The sequence below is a fragment of the Otolemur garnettii genome, unplaced genomic scaffold (assembly GCF_000181295.1).
Source record: "Otolemur garnettii isolate 467f Iridium unplaced genomic scaffold, OtoGar3 scaffold00002, whole genome shotgun sequence".
Lineage (NCBI taxonomy): Eukaryota > Metazoa > Chordata > Mammalia > Primates > Galagidae > Otolemur > Otolemur garnettii.
Window position 1 is genome coordinate 4,915,277 of NW_003852397.1, and position 18,772 is coordinate 4,934,048.

Below are 18,772 nucleotides of genomic sequence, written 5' to 3' on the forward strand. Positions count from 1 at the left end.
TTGTTGCATGTATAATGTGTGGCTATCAAGTCAGTATTTAGGGCATCCATCCCTCAAGTACAATAGGTTTCTGTTAAGTATAGTTACCCTGCTCTGCTATCAAATGTTGAAATCACACATTTCTTTCTCTAATATTATTTTGTAATTCTTTTTTATATAGAAATATAATTGATTTTGTATAGTTATTTTGAAGTTAGCTATATCGCTGAATTTTGCTGTTGCTTTTGGTAACTTGCAAGTAACTTGGAAGTAATGAAATTTGTATTTTTTTTTTTACAAATTATTGGGATTTTCAAGTTATCATAATTGTACTAGCTAGGATCTTCAACTTTACTAGGAGTGGTGGTAATGAGTACACTTATAATTGATTTGTAGATCATGCTTTTGTTTCCTTATAAAATCGATACATTTGTCCCAATGTTAATCTTCAAAGACTATGTCAATGTTTTGCCTATAGTTGATGTTCTGTAAATATTCATGGAATAAAAGAGCCTGAAATAAAAACAAAAAAAAAAAGGAATCACACATTTAATTTACTCCTCCTGTTTTACTGTGTGTTTGTACAAACGCTACTCTTCATTCTCTTCTCCTCTTCCCCTCACCCTTCCCAGTCTCTGATATCGATTTTTTGACTCTTTACCTGCAAGTGTTCAAGTTTTTTAGCTCTCAGATACAAATGAGAACATGCAATGTTTTTCTTTTTGTGCTTGGCCTGTTTCACCTAAGATATGATCTCCAGTTCCATCCATGTTGCTACACATGACATTGCTGAGTAGTATTCAGTTGTGTATACATGCCACATTTTCCTTATCTGTTTATCTGTAATAGCCTCCATTTGTAAGTGCAAGTTCAAACAGTTGGATGTTTGTAACTCAGGGAACTACCTGTATGTACATCTACATATACATGTGTGTATTCCTTCCTCCTGTCCATTCCACTGACCAAGATAGATATGGCAAAGATTCTTTTGTTCCCATAGTTAATTTTGGGGGCATGTGTGTGGTGTGCGTGTTTGCGTGCATGTATGTACCTTGAGGGGATGGGGAGAGAGGAGTAATGACATTAGTGTCACAGAATGAGTCAGGCTGAAAGGAAGGAAGCATTCCCAGCAAGAAAGGACACTGAAGACATCTATGGCTGGAGAGGAAACAAGAGTACAAGGGCAGTGGCCGAAGTGAAGGACAAATATACCGATGGCGTCATTTTAGTCTGGTCATTTGGTTTAATGTGCGGATGTTAAGGTCTGGCCCAGCTGTTAGACTGCCTCTCTCCAATTGGCTTGAGACCCATGAGTTATTTCTTCCTGGTGTCCTCCACTTTCTCCTTCCTGGGCAATAGAAACCAGGCTATTTAAAACACAAACAAACTTTACAAAACAACTAATGCATCTATATGAGGAATTTATTGACAGCACTATTTTGGACAAGTTTTAGGAAAGCATGATGCAAATCTTAAATTTTTAAGCTGATATTTTAGTGGCTTGTTATACGTTTAATTTTGTAACTTCAGTTTTATGAATCTTGCATGAATTCTGTTGTTTTTTCCTAATCTCATACTGGTATTCTATTGAGAAAAATTTTCAAAAATTAAGAAACCAGGGGTGGTGCCTGTGGCTCAAAGAAGTAAGGCGCCGGCCCCAGATGCTGGAGGTGGTGGGTTCAAACCCAGCCCCGGCCAAAAAAAAAAAAAAAAATTAAGAAACCATAGTGTAAGAGATTATAATTTTGAGCCACTGCATGTTTAAAAAGACATTGTGTATGTTTGGGCTGTAGGAGTACTGTAACACGGTCCGGCTGGATTCTGGGATAGATTACCGGAAAAGGGAACTTCCTGCTGCAGGAAAACTCTACTACCTGTAAGTTACTGTTTGTTTGTTTTTATTTTAATTTTTAAAGTTTAATATCTAATACTCAGGAAAAGAGAATAATAAGTGGTTTAATTATTGGAATGTGGAAGGCTAGTTCTGAAGAGTACAATATTTAAACTCCAAAATGTTATCGTGTTAACTTCTTTAAACTGTGTTTAATCATTCATATTTGGATCATTTCTAAGCTGTGACTGGATGAAACCCTAATTAGTTTTGGAGGAGGAATGATAACAGATGGTTAGAATGTAATGAGTATCTTCTCGTAAGAGACTCTACTATTAAGAGAGTATCTTTACTGTGCTAATGTAATTAATTATTTGTGGACATCTTCTGACAAGTGTGCCATTTTCATTCTTCAAAAACTGTTGTTTTATTCTTTCGGACAATCTATATTTATCCCTGTTGATTGACTTACATACATAACTGATGTTAAATACATGTACATAACTACAACTGGATTTTTTTTTTTTTGTCTTTTAAAAGATGAGATTCTCCTGAGTAGGAGCAATTTATAATAATAGATATATTCAGCGTGTGCAGTTAATTCTGTAGAATAGATAGAGTTTGTTTTACAGTGTCCTTTGTGAGAACCTGAAAAGGGAAAAGTGCTTTACAAAAGCAAACCGTCATTTAGTATACGCCAACACTGGCTGGCGCATAGTGGGTTCTCAGTAAGTAGATCTGTCGAAGAGCTAATTGTAATTTAACTAAAAGGCATGTTTCTGGTAATTTAAATTTTGATGACAATGTGCATATGAGAGGTCGAAAAAAGTTCTTGTCTCTGCCACCTTGTAAGCAGAAGTACTTTACTGTTTTTGAAGCAGAAATTAGCTAGAAAAATCACATAATTAAAATTGCATGCTTTACAGTGTACTGAGGGGACTATTTTAGTTTATTATTCATATTCTGATGATTATTACTGAAGGTTCTTCATCTATCTTTAAGTACTTTGTCTTTAAATTACTTTCTAATTAAAAAAAAAATTCTTACAGTACTTTGTCTGCCTAAACTTGAACTTTTTCCTTTCTGTTTCTTTTCTGCTTGTGTCTATTGGTTATGTTATTTTTCTGATATTTGTAGCATTTCTCTGCTGTCTATTTCTTGATATTCCAGATGTGTGGTACCAATAAATTAATTTATTATTCTCTTTATTCTTTATTAAAGGAGATAGTTCTTATTCCCTGTTTTTCCACAAAGTATACCTCCCCTTATGGAAGAATTAAACATTTTTTAGTGGGAAATTTCTTAAATAAAGATGGTACTCAGATTCTATTATAAACATGGAATTTGTATCATAGTGCCAAAAGGATTCTCTGACTTTACTGCAGGTATAAAGGCTGCTTTTGCTAGGAGCATAGATAGCCAGCCTCTCTCTCTGACCTACCCTGTATTATTCCTTCCTCTTCCTGAGGACAGCAATGCAGTTCTAACTGAGGAATTCATCTGGAAACAGGTTTAGGACGAAAACAGATTCTGACAATGTCCCAGAGTCCAGAAAACTAGAATCTACAAAGAATGCCACAAAATGCTTAAAAATATATAAATTTAATCCAAGATAAATTTGTTCTTGAATTTAACATCACAAGAGCTTGATCAGAGCCCAGGAATAGAGATGTCCAAGAATAGAGAGCCCAAGGGCACACCTGGATGGAGGAGGGGGCAGATAAACACAGTGTGTATCCCTGAGGGGAATTAGGAGCTACAGGCATCTCAGAAGTGTGAAAACTGTATTAGATGCCAAGACAGATGCTGGGGACATGTACTGTGCTGTTTCCCATGAGCCCTTGGGTAGAACCTCTCCATGACAAAGTAAAAGGAATCTCCTAAGGTCATGTTAATATTTGATTTAATTAGGATTCCTTTTATTTTACTCGCGTGCAAAAACGTTAACTTTCCTCCAAAACAGACTTTGAAGTATTATGCTATATAGTGCCCTGTTAAAACGTGTTTCTCCTTATTACCCTCCGGTCAGACATCTGGAATTGGTTCCTGAATATGCAAGTCCAGACTTCTCTCGTGGCAATTTCCCGGGAGTCTCAACTGCCTGAAAAGAAAAACAAAATTCTAGCTTCCCTCTGGGGGAACACTGAGCACTATCTCAGGATTTCACATAAGTCGAATCCCTTATATGATCTTCACCTAAGTAAAAATATTCAGTAACTTAGCATTTTATTAGTTTAATTTTCCAAAGGTAAATTAAAGGGTCCAAAAACCACAATCTAAATAATATTAAGAATTACCAGAGATTTAAGAAACTACCCAAAAGGTAGGCATGGAGCAAGTTATATAATGCCTGACATTGTATGGATGCCGCAAGGACGAATCCACACAAGACGCTGCATGTTCATTTGTGATCTGTTTCAGTTGTCATTTTATATGACATTAAATTTGGAAGTCCTCGAGTACCTTTACAAATAAATTCCAGATATTTTTGGTTTACTCAAGAAGTTTTTAATATCACATACCACAAACTCAGATGATTTAAATTTAGCAAGTTACAAAACAGAGAATTGAGTGCAAATACCTGAACTTTAACGAGGTTAAAACACCCCATGTTTTTCCAGTTTTTCATTCTGTGCTAAATGTGTTAATAGGATCACCACAGAAATGAGCACATTTAGTTTCTTCTTGGTTGCTTGGTGGATAGGGCTCAATATATCCCATGTGTGGAATTTGGTACGTCAAAATCCAGACAGATCAGCCCAGCACTGGGCCTCCTGGTTGCATCAGGATGGGATCTTGGACTGGTTACTTACTTTGAACTGCCCAGTGTTTGTCAAGGTGGCCCCATTTTATGCTTCAGGAGAATTGAACTGCTTCAGCTTAGCTCTCTGCTTGGGGGCTGATGGCGTCAGGGGTTATCGTTTTATATAAGCCATGAGCCTGGCTTTTTAAACTGGCAACACTGCTGCTGAGGGGCCATACATTGCCCCCAGGACATTTTACCGTCACTTTGGGGAAGGGTTACTGGTTTCCTGGGGAGAGGAGTTAGGGTTACTTTGGTCTTACCTGTGCTCTCTCTTTTTCACTCTGGAGCTGAGAAGTATGGATTCTTTTTTTCCCTAAGTTTGTTGAAGGATGTGTTTGAGGTGAGGGTGTCTATTCAGATGCCACATCTCTGCCATACTAACACACAGACACCCCCAGCACAGGGCCTTAAAGGGAAGGTTTTAAACTGAACTAAAAAGGGTGGGAGCAGGGACTGAACCTGGGATTTTATTTTATTTATAAGCTCATAGATGTCTTATTATTTCATGGATCCTGGCACGAGACACTAGAGATCTGGGTCAGAGAAAAAGGGTTTGGTGCTAACAGCAGCACGAGCCTTAGCATATGGTGCCACTTCCCTTCTTGCTCCTTAGTCCCAGGGCGTGGAGGGGAGTTTTGCTGAGGGCCCAGATGATTCCTGCAGAGGCGTGCATTGTGTTGTAGCAGAGGAACTCTGAGCTTGCAGAATCTACTACTATTTCACAGGGAGAAGGAAGCAAGTCTGCTTTTTGTGTCAAGAGAGACGTTGTCTCATCTTTCAGGGTTGCTCACTACAAACATGACTTTGAGAAGTGGCCCAGACCTTGCATTCTTGGCATATTCAGCAAGGAGAGACTGAAGGAGGAGTGCTTCTCCCAACAGGGCGCATTCGCCAGCCTTCAGTCTTATGGAGACCAGGCTTCCTCCCTTTGTTTCAGTTGGCTCCTGTCCACTGAAGCCTCCACCACTCCAGCAAAATGGCCTCCAAAGCACGTGGTGCAGGTGTTTAATACTTCAATTAAATTGTCTCAAGACCATTTTAGTTTCATGTATATGGGGATTATGGATCATCCTAAAAGTGGTGAAAAATAGAATTTACAACTTTTTAGACACAGCCCAAATAGTCACATATTTTTAGCTATTGATCTGTCTTTTGAACAGATTTCAATAAAAAGTTTCTTTTTAAATACTTTTACTAATGGATATTTCATGTCTTAAGCATTCTTAGTTTTCCACTTGGGAAACATCTATTCCAAATAGAAAGTCATTCTGGAGAATAAATCTTTGAACATCATTAAAACAAAAAATACAACAGTTAGAAGAAAGGTCTGTAAAACTAAGACTAGAACTTATATACATTAAACATAGCTCCCCCCAGTTAAAACCTTCACGTGTCTTGCCTCTGACATTACTAACAAATGTCCCCCTGCCCTCAACAGAGAGAACCAGATCAATGAAAAAAAAAATTTTTTTTTTTGAGACAGAGCCTCAAGCTATCCCCCTGGGTAGAGTGCCGTGGCACCACAGCTCACAGCAACCTCCAACTCCTGGGCTCAAGCGAGTCTCTTGCCTCAGCCTCCCAAGTAGCTGGGACCACAAGCGCCCGCCACAATGCCCGGCTATTTTTTTTGGTTGCAGCCGTCATTGTTGTTTGGCGGCCCGGGCTGGATTCGAACCTGCCACCTTAGGTGTATGTGGCTGGCGCCTTAGCCACTTGAGCCACAGGCGCCGAGCCCAGATCAATAAAAATTAAAAACATTTCTCAGGTCAGTTGTCCCATCTTCCCACACCTAAAACTTTGGCAGACATCTAGCTTCTGCCTAGATGAATGCTACATTCTGGTTCAGCAGGATGTCTAGGACATCTTGGGACATCCCCCCATCCCTCATCATTGCTGTCTCAGGTGTTTCTATCCTAGACATTGGAATTTGCTGTTTCAGTCTTAGTTTTTCTTATCAGTTAGGTAACCAGCCCAGGCATTTCCCTGTTCAATTCCTACTGAAGAACTATTGAAACATCTGCCAAGAGAAGCAACTTGAAAATTTTAAGTCTGGCCCTTTTCCTTTTAGATTGTTAATTTGTTTCAATATCTTGTACTAGACTGCCCTGAGTCTCTGTGCATATTCCATGGAAACAATTTAACTCTCATTGCCTATAAAAACTTTTTTTTTTTTTTTGAGACAGAGTTTCACTATGTTGCTCAGTAGAGCACAGCAATCTCCAACTCTTGGGCTCCAGTGATTTTCTTGCCTCAGCCTCCCAAGTAGCTGGGACTACAGGCACCTGGTTATTTTTTCATTGTAGCTGTCATTGTTGTTTGGCGGGCCGGGCTGGGTTCAAACCCACCAGCTCCCATGTATGTGGCTGGCACCTTAGCTGCCGAGCTACTGGTGCCCAGCCCACAAAAACGTTTTTATGGTCTTATGCTAAATGTGGGCCAGCTATACTCTTTCCCTTTTAGCACTCTGAATTCTCTCATGTGTCTTTTAGAGTTTACGATATTAATATTATTCCTACTATGACACTAGTTTGTGTGGTGTCACAGTGGAGTAGTGATGGTACTGATGGGAAAATACCACACAATTTAAGAATATAAGATATATTTAGCAGTAAAAGATAAAGAAATATATCCGTATGGAAACAGTTACACAAAACAGAAAACAGTATGGCATAGTCCCAGTTGAAGTTTGAAGTTTTTTTCTGGCCTTTGAGGGCTCTGTAACTGATAAAGGTAGCATTTGATCAGGATAAATATCCTTTGTCATTCTTGGGCAGATGGGTTTATACGCTCATGGTAAGTCCTGATTGTTTTGGAGACTTTGGCTATGTACCCGCCAGCTTGCCAGGTACAATTACAAGTGCAAACTTTGGGCACTACTTTAATGTTAATGAGGATTGGTGTGAATCACATGTCAGTTTCCTGTCCTTCAATAACACTATTAGCTACCTAGACCTTCTTGACGTCTGTTCCTCACAGAGCAAAAGACAAAATTCCTGTCTCTGGCAACAAGAAACTATCTACCTCTTTGAGGTTTTAACTGTTGATTTGTCCAATCCTTTAGTCTGGGGCAGAAATGAAGATAATTAGGATATTTTTGATGTTTATATATTATGTTTTACTCCTTCTTAGCATCACAGCACCGAAGAACATATAATATAGGTTAGTTTACTTAAGAGATAACCATAAAATGAAATATGTACAAATGAAATAATACAATGTCAGATTTCCTTCAAAATAATCCAGGGCCGGCTCGGCGCCTATAGCTCAACCTGCTAAGGCGCCAGCCACGTACACCTAAGGTGGCAGGTTCGAATCCCCAGCCCGGACCCGCCAAACAACAATGACGGCTGCAACCAAAAAATAGCGGGCGTTGTGGCGGGCGCCTGTGGTCCCAGCTACTTGGGAGGCGGAGGCAGGAGACTCGCTTGAGCCCAGGAGTTGGAGGTTGCTGTGAGCTGTAATGCCATGGCACTCTACCCAGGGGGACAGCTTGAGGCTCTGTCTCAAAAAAAAAAAAAAAAAAAATAAAAAAAAAATAATCCAGGGTAGGAGAATTGATGGAAACTATTGCTGTAACAAGATTGGCCATGTTAAGTATTGGGTGGGTAATTGTTACAATGGGTTTATTATAGCACTGTTCTCGTCACATGTGTATATATGTAAAATTTTTCATTAAAAAAAGCTTTTAAAAAATATAGCCTTCTCTATTTTTTTTTCTAATCATGCTTACTAGAGTTTTAAGTCTGTTGTCCCAAAGAAACTGCTTTTATTGATTTTCTCTATTGCTTTCCATTTTTGATTCCATTAATTTCTAAATTTCTCTTTATTATTTCCTTTCTTCTGCTTAGTTTGGATTTAATTTGCTTTTCTTTTTAAGAAAGATGCTGAAGTCCTTGATCTTAAACTTTTCTGCTCTCACATAAGCATTTTAAAGCTATAAATTTTCCTGTAAGTACCACTTTGACTGCATCTCACACATTTATTATTTATTTATTTACTTTTTTTAAGAGATGGAGTTTCACTTTATTGCCCTTGGTTGAGTGCCATGGCATCACAGCTCACAGCAACCTCCAACTCCTGGGCTTAGGTGATTCTCTTGTCTCAGCCTCCTGAGTAGCTGGGACTACAGGTGCCTGCCGCAACGCCCGGCTATTTTTTTGTTGCAGTTTGGCCAGGGCCAGGTCTGAACCTGTCACCCTTGGCATATGGGGCCGGCACCCCACTCACAGCCATAGGCACCACTGCCCTGCATCTCACACATTTTAATGTATCGTGTTTTCTCTTGTGATTTATTTTTTGGCCTATGGGTTGTTCATACTGTGTTGTTTAGTTTCCAAACATTTGATGATATTTCTATATATATTTCTGCTACTGATTCCCAAATTTAATTCATTATTGTAGAGAACCATAATGTTGTATGCTTTGAGTCATTTAAAATTTCTTGAGTTTCTTTGTATGCCCCAGAATATAATGTTTCTTGGAACAAGTTCCTTGTGCACTTTGGTATGTATTCTGCTGTTGTTGGTAGAGTGTGCTTTACATGCCATTGGATCAAGCTGGTTGACAATATTGTTCAAGTCTCCTATATACTGACTGAATTTTTGTCTACTTCTCCTATCAGCTATTGAGAGATATGCTGAATTTCCAACATTATTATGAACTTGTCTGTTTCTTCTTACAGCTCTATTTTTTTCATATACTTTGAAGCTCTATTATTGGGCATATATATTTTTAGGACTGATATGTGCTTTTGATGGATTGACTCCTTCATCATTGTGAAGAGAAATTCATTATTCCTGGGTATATTCCTTGCTCTGAAATCTAGTATGCTTAACATTAATTTGGCCACTTCAGCTTTTTTTAAATTAGCATTTGTTATGGTATATCTTTTCTCATCTTGTTACTTTCAAACTATGTTTGTCTTTATATTTAAAATGAGTTTCTTGTCAACATGCTATATGTGGGTTCTTTTAATCTGACAGTCTCTTTTAATTGGGGGTATTTAAACCACTTATACTTAATATGATTATTGATGTGGTCAGGTTTAAATGTATCATCTTGCTATTTGTTTCCTTTTTTTTTTTTTTACTTTTTAGAGAAAATTTATTGAGTTATAATTCATATAACATCTTTAAAGTGTACAACTCACTGGTTTTCTAGCATATTCAAGTCACGTAACCATCACCATGATCTAATTTGAGAACATTTCGTTACTCAGAAAGCAGCCCATACCCTTAGCAGTCAGCTCCTATTCCTCCCATCTCCCCGCTCCTCATACTCTACTTCCTAGCTCTGTGGATTTCACCTACTTTTTAATATTTCATATAAATGGAATTGTGTAAGATGTAATACAGCCATGTTCTGCCTAATGACATTTTGGTCACTGATGGACCACATATATGACAGTGGTCGCATAAGATTATAATACTGAATTTTTTTTTTTAATTGAGACAGAGTCTCTCTCTATTGCCCAGACCTGAGTGCCATGGCATCACCCTAGCTCACAGCAACCTCAAGCTCCTGGATTCAAGCAATCCATGTGCCTCAGCTTTCTAAGTAGGTGGGACTACAAGCATGCACCACCACACCCGGCTAAGTTGTCTATTTTCAGTAGAGACAAGGTCTTGCTCTTGCCCAGGCTGCTCTTGAACTCCTGAACTCAAGAAGTCCTCCTACCTCAGCCTCCCAGAGTGTTCACAGGTGTGAGCCATTGTGCCCAGCCTCATACTGTATTTTTACTGTAACTTTTCTATATTTGAATATATTTAGATACACAAATACTTACCATTGTGTCACACATACCTCTAGTACTTGGTACAGTAACATACTATACAATTTTGAGCCTGGAAGTAATAGGCTATACTATGTAGCCTACTATCTAGGTTTGTGTAAGCATACTCTATGATGTTTGTATAGTGACAAAATCACCTAGTGCCACATCTCTCTGGAAATATCCTCACTGTGGCCAGACATGGTTGCTCACACCTGTAATCCTAGCACTCTGGGAGATGGAGGTGGGTGGATTGTCTGAGCTCACAGGTTCAAGACTAGCCTGAGCCAGAATAAGACCTTGTCTCTAAAAATAGTCAGGCATGTGGCAGGTGCCTGTAGACCCAGCTACTTGGGAGGCTGAGGCAAGAAAATCTCTTAAGCCCAAGAGTTTGAGGCTGTGGTGCCATGGCACTATACTGAGGGTGACACAGTGAGACTCTGTCTCCAAAAAGAAAAAAGAAAGAAAGAAAGAAAGAAAATATCCTCATTGTTAAGTGATGCATGACTGTGTGTAGACATACGCGATGTCGTCTTTTGTGCCTACCTTCTTTTACTTTGCATGTTATCAACGCTGATCACTGTGGTTTGCTATTTGTTTTCTATTGTCCCATCTGTTCAATCTCATTTTTCTGTTTTTCTGACTTTGTATTAATTATTTTTAAGATTCTACTTTACCTCTTATAAGCTAGTCCTCCTTGATTTTTTTCCTTCTAGTAGTTACTTTAGGTAAGTATTTTTAACTTATCATAGTTTGCTTTCAAGTAATATTACACTGCTTGACATATAATACAAAAGCCATTACTAGTATACTTCGTGCTTTCCTGGCCTTTGTTCTGTCATTTTTCATAACATCATTTTATTATGTAATTATTTATCTTATTGTGTAATGTTATTACATTTATTATTTTGTTATAAGCCCCATAATATATTGCCATTATTTATGCTTAAATAGTCAATAATCTTTAAAGAGATTTTTTTGTTGTTGTTGTTGTTGTTGCAGTTTTTTGCCAGGGCCAGATTTGAACCCGCCACCTCCGGTATATGGGGCCGGTGCCCTACTCCTTGAGCCACAGGCACTGCCCTAAAGAGATTTTTAAAATAAGAAAAAGTCTTATATTTACTGACATGTTTATGATTTCTTTGTACTTTTCATTCTGTTGTATACAATGAAATTTCCATCTGATACCATTTTTCTTTTTCCTGACGGACTTTAACACTTATTTTAGTGGTATTCTGCGAGTGATGAATTCTCTCCAATTTTATGTCTCAAAAAGTATTTGTTTTGCTTTGGTTTTATTTCTGGAAGAGTTTTGCTGGCTAGAGAATTCTAGGTTGACAAGTCCATCCTCCCTCTCTCCCTCCCTCAAATAATGTTGCTTGATTATCTTCTGTCTTGCATTGTTTCTGATAAGACATCTACTGTCATTATTTGTTGTTCTCTACATAAGAACATAAATCTTTTTGTGAGGGAGGAAAGGCTGTCTTTAAGCCTGGACTACAATGGCACAATCATAGCTCACTGCAGCCTCCAATTCCTGGCCTCAAATGATCCTCCCACCTTAGCCTCTCAAAGACCTGGGATTACTAGCAATGGACATAAGTTTTGTCAGTGGCTGCTTCTGAAATTTTCCCTTTGTTTTAAGCAATTGTGCTATTGTGTGATTTTCTCATGTTTCTTTTGCTTGCAGTTTGTCAGGCTTCTTAAATTTGAAGGTTTATTGTTTTCATCTAATATGGAGAATTTTTTCCTCTTATTTTTTCACATTTGTTCCCTCTCCCTCCCCTTCTCTCTAATTTCTGGGATTCTAGTTACACCTATATAAGACCTTTTTGTGTTGCCCCACAGTTCACTGATACTGTATTCATTTTCTATCTTTTTTCTTCCTGGTTTCATTTTGGATAGTTTTTTTTGCGGTGTCTAATCTGTTATTTATTATAATCCAGTGTATTGTTCATCTTAGACATGGAGCTTTTCTTTCTGAAAGCTTAACTTTGGTTTCTTTCTTGGCTTTTTTCGGGAGAGGTGAGGCAGTCAGGGTCTTGCTTTGTCACCCAGGCTGGAGTGCAGTCTCGTGACCATTGTTTACTGAAGCCTCGAACTCTGGGGCTCAAGAGATCCTCCCACGTCAGCCTTATCCATAGCTAGAACTATAGGTATGTACCACCACGCCTTGTTAAATTTTTTTTTTTTTTTTAGAAATAGGGTCTCACTTTGTTGGCCAGACTGGTCTCAAAATTCTGGCCTCAAACAATCCTCCTGCTTTGGCCTCCCAAAGTGCTAGGATTATGAGTATGAGCCACCACACCCGGGCTCTTCCCCTTTTTATTTTAAGAGGCAGGGTCTTTCTTTGTCACCCAGGCTGGTCTTGAACTCCCAGGCTCAGGTGATCCTCCTGCCTCAGCCTTGCAGGTAACTGGGATGGGACTCCGGGTGTGTGGCCCACCACGTCCTGCAGGGTTTATTGTCTGTTCTCACGTGTGTTCCTCCCTCTACCTTCCTGAGCATGTGAGGTGTCTCTATATCACTGCTTTAATGTGTTTGTCCACTAGTTCTGTCATCTATGTCATTTCTCAGCCTGTTTCTATTGATTTATTTTTATCATCCATATGAGTTATATTTTCCTGCTTTTTCTGTTTGTATTTTTTTATTGGAGTTCAGATATTATGAATTTTATATTGTTGGGTGCTAGAGTTTTTTCTTTTATTCCTTTAACTATTTTAGGGTTTTTGTTCTGGGACACAGTTAAGTTACTTGGAAACAATTTTATCTTTCTGAAGCTGGGCTTTGGTAACTGGGACCAGTGTATCTTTATTCTAGGGCTAATTATTCCTGAAGCAATACCCTTGTGAGAAACCTACCAGATACCTCATGTATTAGAACTTTCTGCTCTGACTGGAAGGAACATGGACTATTCCTGACCATTTATGGGTAATGCTTTGTGATTCTAGTGGATTGTGCCCTGTCCCTTCCCACCCCCCACCCCAAGTTTCAAGTAGTTTCTTCTAATCCCCCACAGATCAGTACTCAGCTGAAGCTTCAGGGGAACCCTCCAGATTACCCCTATCCTCTATTCAGTACTCTACCTTAGAAATTCTAGCTGCTCTGGCCTCCCCTAAATGCTGACTGGTTTCTCAATTCACAGAGACCATGTGGCTCTGTTTGCTTTCCCCCTCCTGAAGCCTGGAAACTCATCAGGCTCGACTAATTTGCTTCCCTCCCCTGGGCATCGCTGTCCTGTGTTCTTTGTTACCTAATGTCTAAAAACCATTATTTCATACATTTTAGACTACTTCTAGTTGAAGGCAGGAGGGCAGCCTGGGCCCTGTTTCTCTATCATGACCAGAAATAGAAGTCTTTAACCATTATTCTGAAAAACTGGTAAATAATCAAGTGTTTTTCCTACCTGTTTAAAAGAGCTCATCCTTAGAATAACATAGTAGTTGAAGAGGGGAAGATTCTCTTTATAGAATTTTTTTTTTAGGTAGGGATCAAAATAAGGATGAGAGATTTAGAGTAGAAACAGAATATCACTATTTTGCGAAATCCTCATAAATTAATAGAGCTAGTTAATAATCATGAATTCTATAATAATTGCTACAAAAATAGAACCTGAATTTTATAAATGTGCAGGAAATATAGACACAGTGGAACATGTTAAATAACATCCCAGGAGAACATTCAACAAAATGTAAGCTGCTGATTTTTTGAATGACATAAATGAATTGCTACTTCAACAAATAAATAAGAAAAAAAAAAGAGAGATGGAGAGGGAACCTATAGTTGAAGGAGATTTATCAGGCAATTGCAGCGTATGGACCTAATGTGGATCCTGAATCAAATGGACTGTAAGAACAAAAACAAAACCGTGGGACTATCTGAGGAATTCAAACAGTACTGGATACTTCGTGACCTGGAAGAATTATTGTTAACTTTGTTAGATGTGGTAAAGATATTATTCTTATTTTTGAAAATTATTTTTCCAGCATCATCAATATATAGCTCCCATGCCTTACAGTTCACCCATTTAAAACTATATAATACATCAAGTGATAAAGACCACTTAAAAAACAATTCCGTGATTTTTGGTACGTCACAGAATTGTGTAACAATTACCACAGTTGATTTTAAAACATATTTTTACTCCCCAAAGAACCCTATGTTTTTCTGCTCTCACCCCCTACATCCTGTGTCCTCTACCCCGACTCCCACCAGCTCAGGCAACCACGTGTATTTTCAGTCTTTGTAGATGTGCCTATAATGATATTTCACACAAATGGAATCATGTAAGATGTGATCCTTTGTGATTGCTTTCTTTTACTCAGCTTGTTTTTAAGATTCATCTACATTATAACGTGTATCAGCATTTTGTTCCCTTTTATTCCAAAATAATCTATCATATAGATATATACTTTTTATTTATTCATGCATCAGTTAACTGACTTTTAGGCTGGCTACTGTGACTAGCACTGCTGTGAACGTTTATGTACAGGTTTCGTGTGGACTAAGACTTTCATTTCTCTTACATTTACCGAGGAGTGGAATTGCTAGGTCATGTGGTAATTCTATGTTTAGCCTTTTGAGGAACTGCCATACTGTTTTCCAAAGCAGCTATACAATTTTATTTTTCCATTAGTAGTGAATGGGGATTCCGGTATCTCCACATCTGTGTCATTCTTGTTATTATCCATCTTTTTTTATTGGTGTTAATTTCCTAGGGCTGCTGTAACAAAGTATCGCAAACTAAGAGGCTTAAAATAACAGAAATTCATTGTTTCATAGTTCTGGAGGCCAGAAGTCCAAAATGAAGGAGTTGGCAGGCTCATACTCCTTAGCGGGAATCCATCCCTCTAACTTGTTATTTGCTGTCAAAACTCAGTGTTTCACGGCTTGTGAAAGCATCACTTCAGTCTTTGCCACTGTTGTCACATGGCCAGTCTCCTGTGTGTCTTTATTTTCTTTTTATAAGGACACTAGTCATATTGATTTAAAGGCCCATCCACTTAACTAATTACATCTGCAATGACCCTATTTCCAAATAAGGTCGCATTTGAAGTAGGGTTATCTTCTTGCATATTCTTAGGAGCTGTGGGGATACAATTCAACTCAAACACCATCCCAGTGGGTGTGAAATGGTATCTCATTGTGGTTTTGGTTTGCATATTCCTGATAGCTGATGCTGCTGACCGTCTTTTCTTGTGCTCATTGACTATTCCTATATCTTAGAAGAAAGGTCTATTCAGATACTTTGCCCACATTTTTTATTGGGTTATTTGTTTTCTTTTTTTTTTTTTTTTTGAGACAGGAGCCTCAAGCTGTCCCCCTGGGTAGAGTGCCGTGGCATTTCAGCTCACAGCAACCTCTAACTCCTGGGCTCAAGTGAGTCTCCTGCCTCCGCCTCCCAAGTAGCTGGGACCACAGGCGCCCGCCACAACGCCCGGCTATTTTTTGGTTGCAGCCGTCATTGTTGTTTGGCGGTCCCGGGCTGGATTCGAACCCCCCACCTTGGGTGTACATGGCTGGCGCCTTAGCCACTTGAGCCACAGGTGCTGAGCCCATTTGTTTTTTTATTACTGAATTTTAGTTAGTCTTTATATTAATGTATTCTAAATATAAGTCTGTCAGGTATCTGAATTGTAAAAATATTCTCATATTCTGAGGGTTTTAAATTTTTTTTTATTTTTATGGCTTTCCCCTTCATGAGAACACGAAGTAATTTTTTATGTTGTCCTTTAAAGCACAAAAGCTTTTTATTTTGATGACATCCAGTCTATTTTTGCTTGGGCTTTTGGCATTATATTTAAGAAACTATTGCCAAATCCAAGGTGGCAAAAACGTATGCCTATGTTTTCCTCTTAGAGTTTTATAGTTTTAGTGGTTACATCTAAGAATTTTATTCATTCTGAGTTAATCTTTGTATATGGTGTGAGGCAGGCATCCAACTTGGTTCTTTTGCATGTGGATATGGAGTCATCCAAGCATCATTTGTTGAGATCATTGTCCCTCCTTCATCTAATGATATTGACGCCCTTGTTGGAAAATCAATCAACTATACATGTGAGGATTTATTTCTGGACTCTCAGTTATGTTCCACTGATGTATTTATCTTTATGCCAGTGCTACACTGTTTTGATTATTGTATCTTTACCACTTATCTTATAATATGTTTTGAGGTGAGGAAGTACGAGCCTTCCAACTTTGTTCTGCACCCCCCCCCAACTTATTTAACTATTCTGAGTTGTTTTAATTTCCATATGAATTTTAGGATTAGCTTGTTAATTTCTGCTAAGAAGCAAGATGAAATTTTGATAGGGATTGTGTTGAGCCTGTAAATCTTTTGGGGAATCTTGCCATCGTGACAACATTAAGTCTTCAATCCATGTCCGTCAGATCTTGTATTTGTTTCCTAGGGTCATCATAACAAAGCATCACAAACCAGTGGCTTAGAACAAATTTGTTTTCTCATTATTTTCAAGGCTTAAAGTCTGAAACCAAGGTGGTGGCAGGTTGGTTCCTTCTGGGCATTCTGAAGGAGAATCTGTCCCATGCCTCTTTCCTATTTTCCAGGCAATTCTTGGCATTCCTTGGCTTATAGATACATCACTCTAATCTCTGCCTATGTCATCACATAATGTTCTCTGTGTCTCTGTGTCTAAACTTTGTCTTTATATGAGGACCCGGGTCATTGGATTGGAGATCATTCTAAACTAGTATGACCTCATCTTAAATTGATTACAATGCAAATACCCTACTTCAAAATAAGGTCACATTCACAATACCAGGGGTTAGGAGGACAACATATATTATGTATTTGAGGAGGACACAATTCAACCCATAACAAATGTCTTTCCATTTATTTTGGTCTTCTTTAATGTTTTTGATCTTCTTTAATTTTTTTCAATGTATAAGCTTTATAATTCTTTTGTTAAATTTATTCATAAGTTGTTTTATTATTTTTTTGATGCTAGTGTAAATGGAATTGTTTTCTTAATTTCACTTTTGGTTTCTTCATTCCTACTATGTAGCAATTCATTATTGCATATTAATCTTGTAACTTGCAACCTTGCTGAATTTGTTTATTAGTTTCTTAATTGATTTCTAAGGATTTTCTAAATACAAGATAACGTCTGGCTGGGGGGTGGCTCATGACTATAATCCTCCTATGGGAGGCTGAGGTGGGACAATTGCTTGAGTTAGGAGTTCAAGATCAGCCTGGGCAAGAGTGAGACCCTGACTCTATTAAAAATAGAAAAATTAGCTGTGTGTAGTGGCACACCCTGTAGTCCCAGCTACTTGGAGGCTGAGTCAGGAGAATCACTTGAGCTCAGGAGTCTGAGGTTGCAGTGAGCTGTGATGATACCACTGCACTCCACCCAGACCAAAAGAGTTAGGCTTTGCCTCAAAAAGAAAGAAAAAAATGATGTCATCTGAAAATATGATTTGCTTCTTTCTTTCCAATCTTGAGGCTTTTAATTTACTTTTCTTGCCTAATTTCCCTGTCTACAACATCCAGTGCAGTTGTACTAGAAGTGAGGCAAGTGGACATTTTTGTCTTATTTGTGATCTTAGATGGAAAGACTTCAGTTCTCCATCATTAATGATGATGTTATCTCTGGATTTTTTCTAATAGGTGCCTTTTATCAGGTTAAGGACATTTCCTTCTATTTCTAGTTTGTTGAGTGTTTTTATCATGAAAGAGTGTTAGATTTTGTCAAATGCATGTTCTGTCTCTATTGAGGTGATGATGTGGTTTTTATCCATTGTTCTATTGATGTAGTGTGTTTTGTTCACTGATTTTCATATTTTAAACCAACTTTGCATTTCTGGAATGAATACCACTTGGCCATGAAATATAATCCTTTTTGCATATTGCTGGATTTGGCTTGCTAGTATTTTGTTGAGGATTTTTACATTTATATTCATAAGAGATATTTTTTAATAGTTTTCTTTTCTGGAAGTCTTTGGTTTTGCTAATAGGGTCATGCTGGCCTCATGGAGTGAGTTTGGAAATGTTCCCTTCTCTTCTGCTTAGTTTTCTTTTTCTTCTATTTAGTTTCCCTTATTAGTGTGTTCCATACATTCTGCATAGTATATTATGTTTTTGTTTTCTCAAAGTATTTTCTAATTTTTCTTTTTATTTTTTCCCTCTGACCTGTCAGTTTCAGTAGTTTGTAACTTTCTAGGAATTTGTCCATTACATCTAGGTTACCTAATGTGTTAGTATATTGCTGTTCATAATATTCTTTTGTAATTGTTTTTATTTGTATAAAGTTTATAGTTACGTCCCCTCTTTCATCCCTGATTTTAATCATTTTAGAGTTTTCTTGGTCCATCTAGTTAAAGTTTTTTTTTGTTTGTTTCATTTTGTTTTGTTTTTTAGAGACAG

At 38.0% G+C, this 18,772-nt stretch overlaps 1 protein-coding gene across 1 annotated transcript in view; it reads left to right on the forward strand.

Annotated features, from left to right (window-relative positions):
* The first annotated feature begins 1,779 nt into the window (after nucleotides 1–1,779).
* The window catches only part of AFG1L (AFG1 like ATPase), a 69,621-nt gene continuing 52,628 nt past the window's right edge, over nucleotides 1,780–18,772 (forward strand). The window contains exon 1 of the mRNA XM_023514055.1: nucleotides 1,780–1,855. The gene's annotated coding sequence lies outside the window, so the exon portion shown is untranslated. The remainder of the gene's footprint in view (nucleotides 1,856–18,772) is intronic.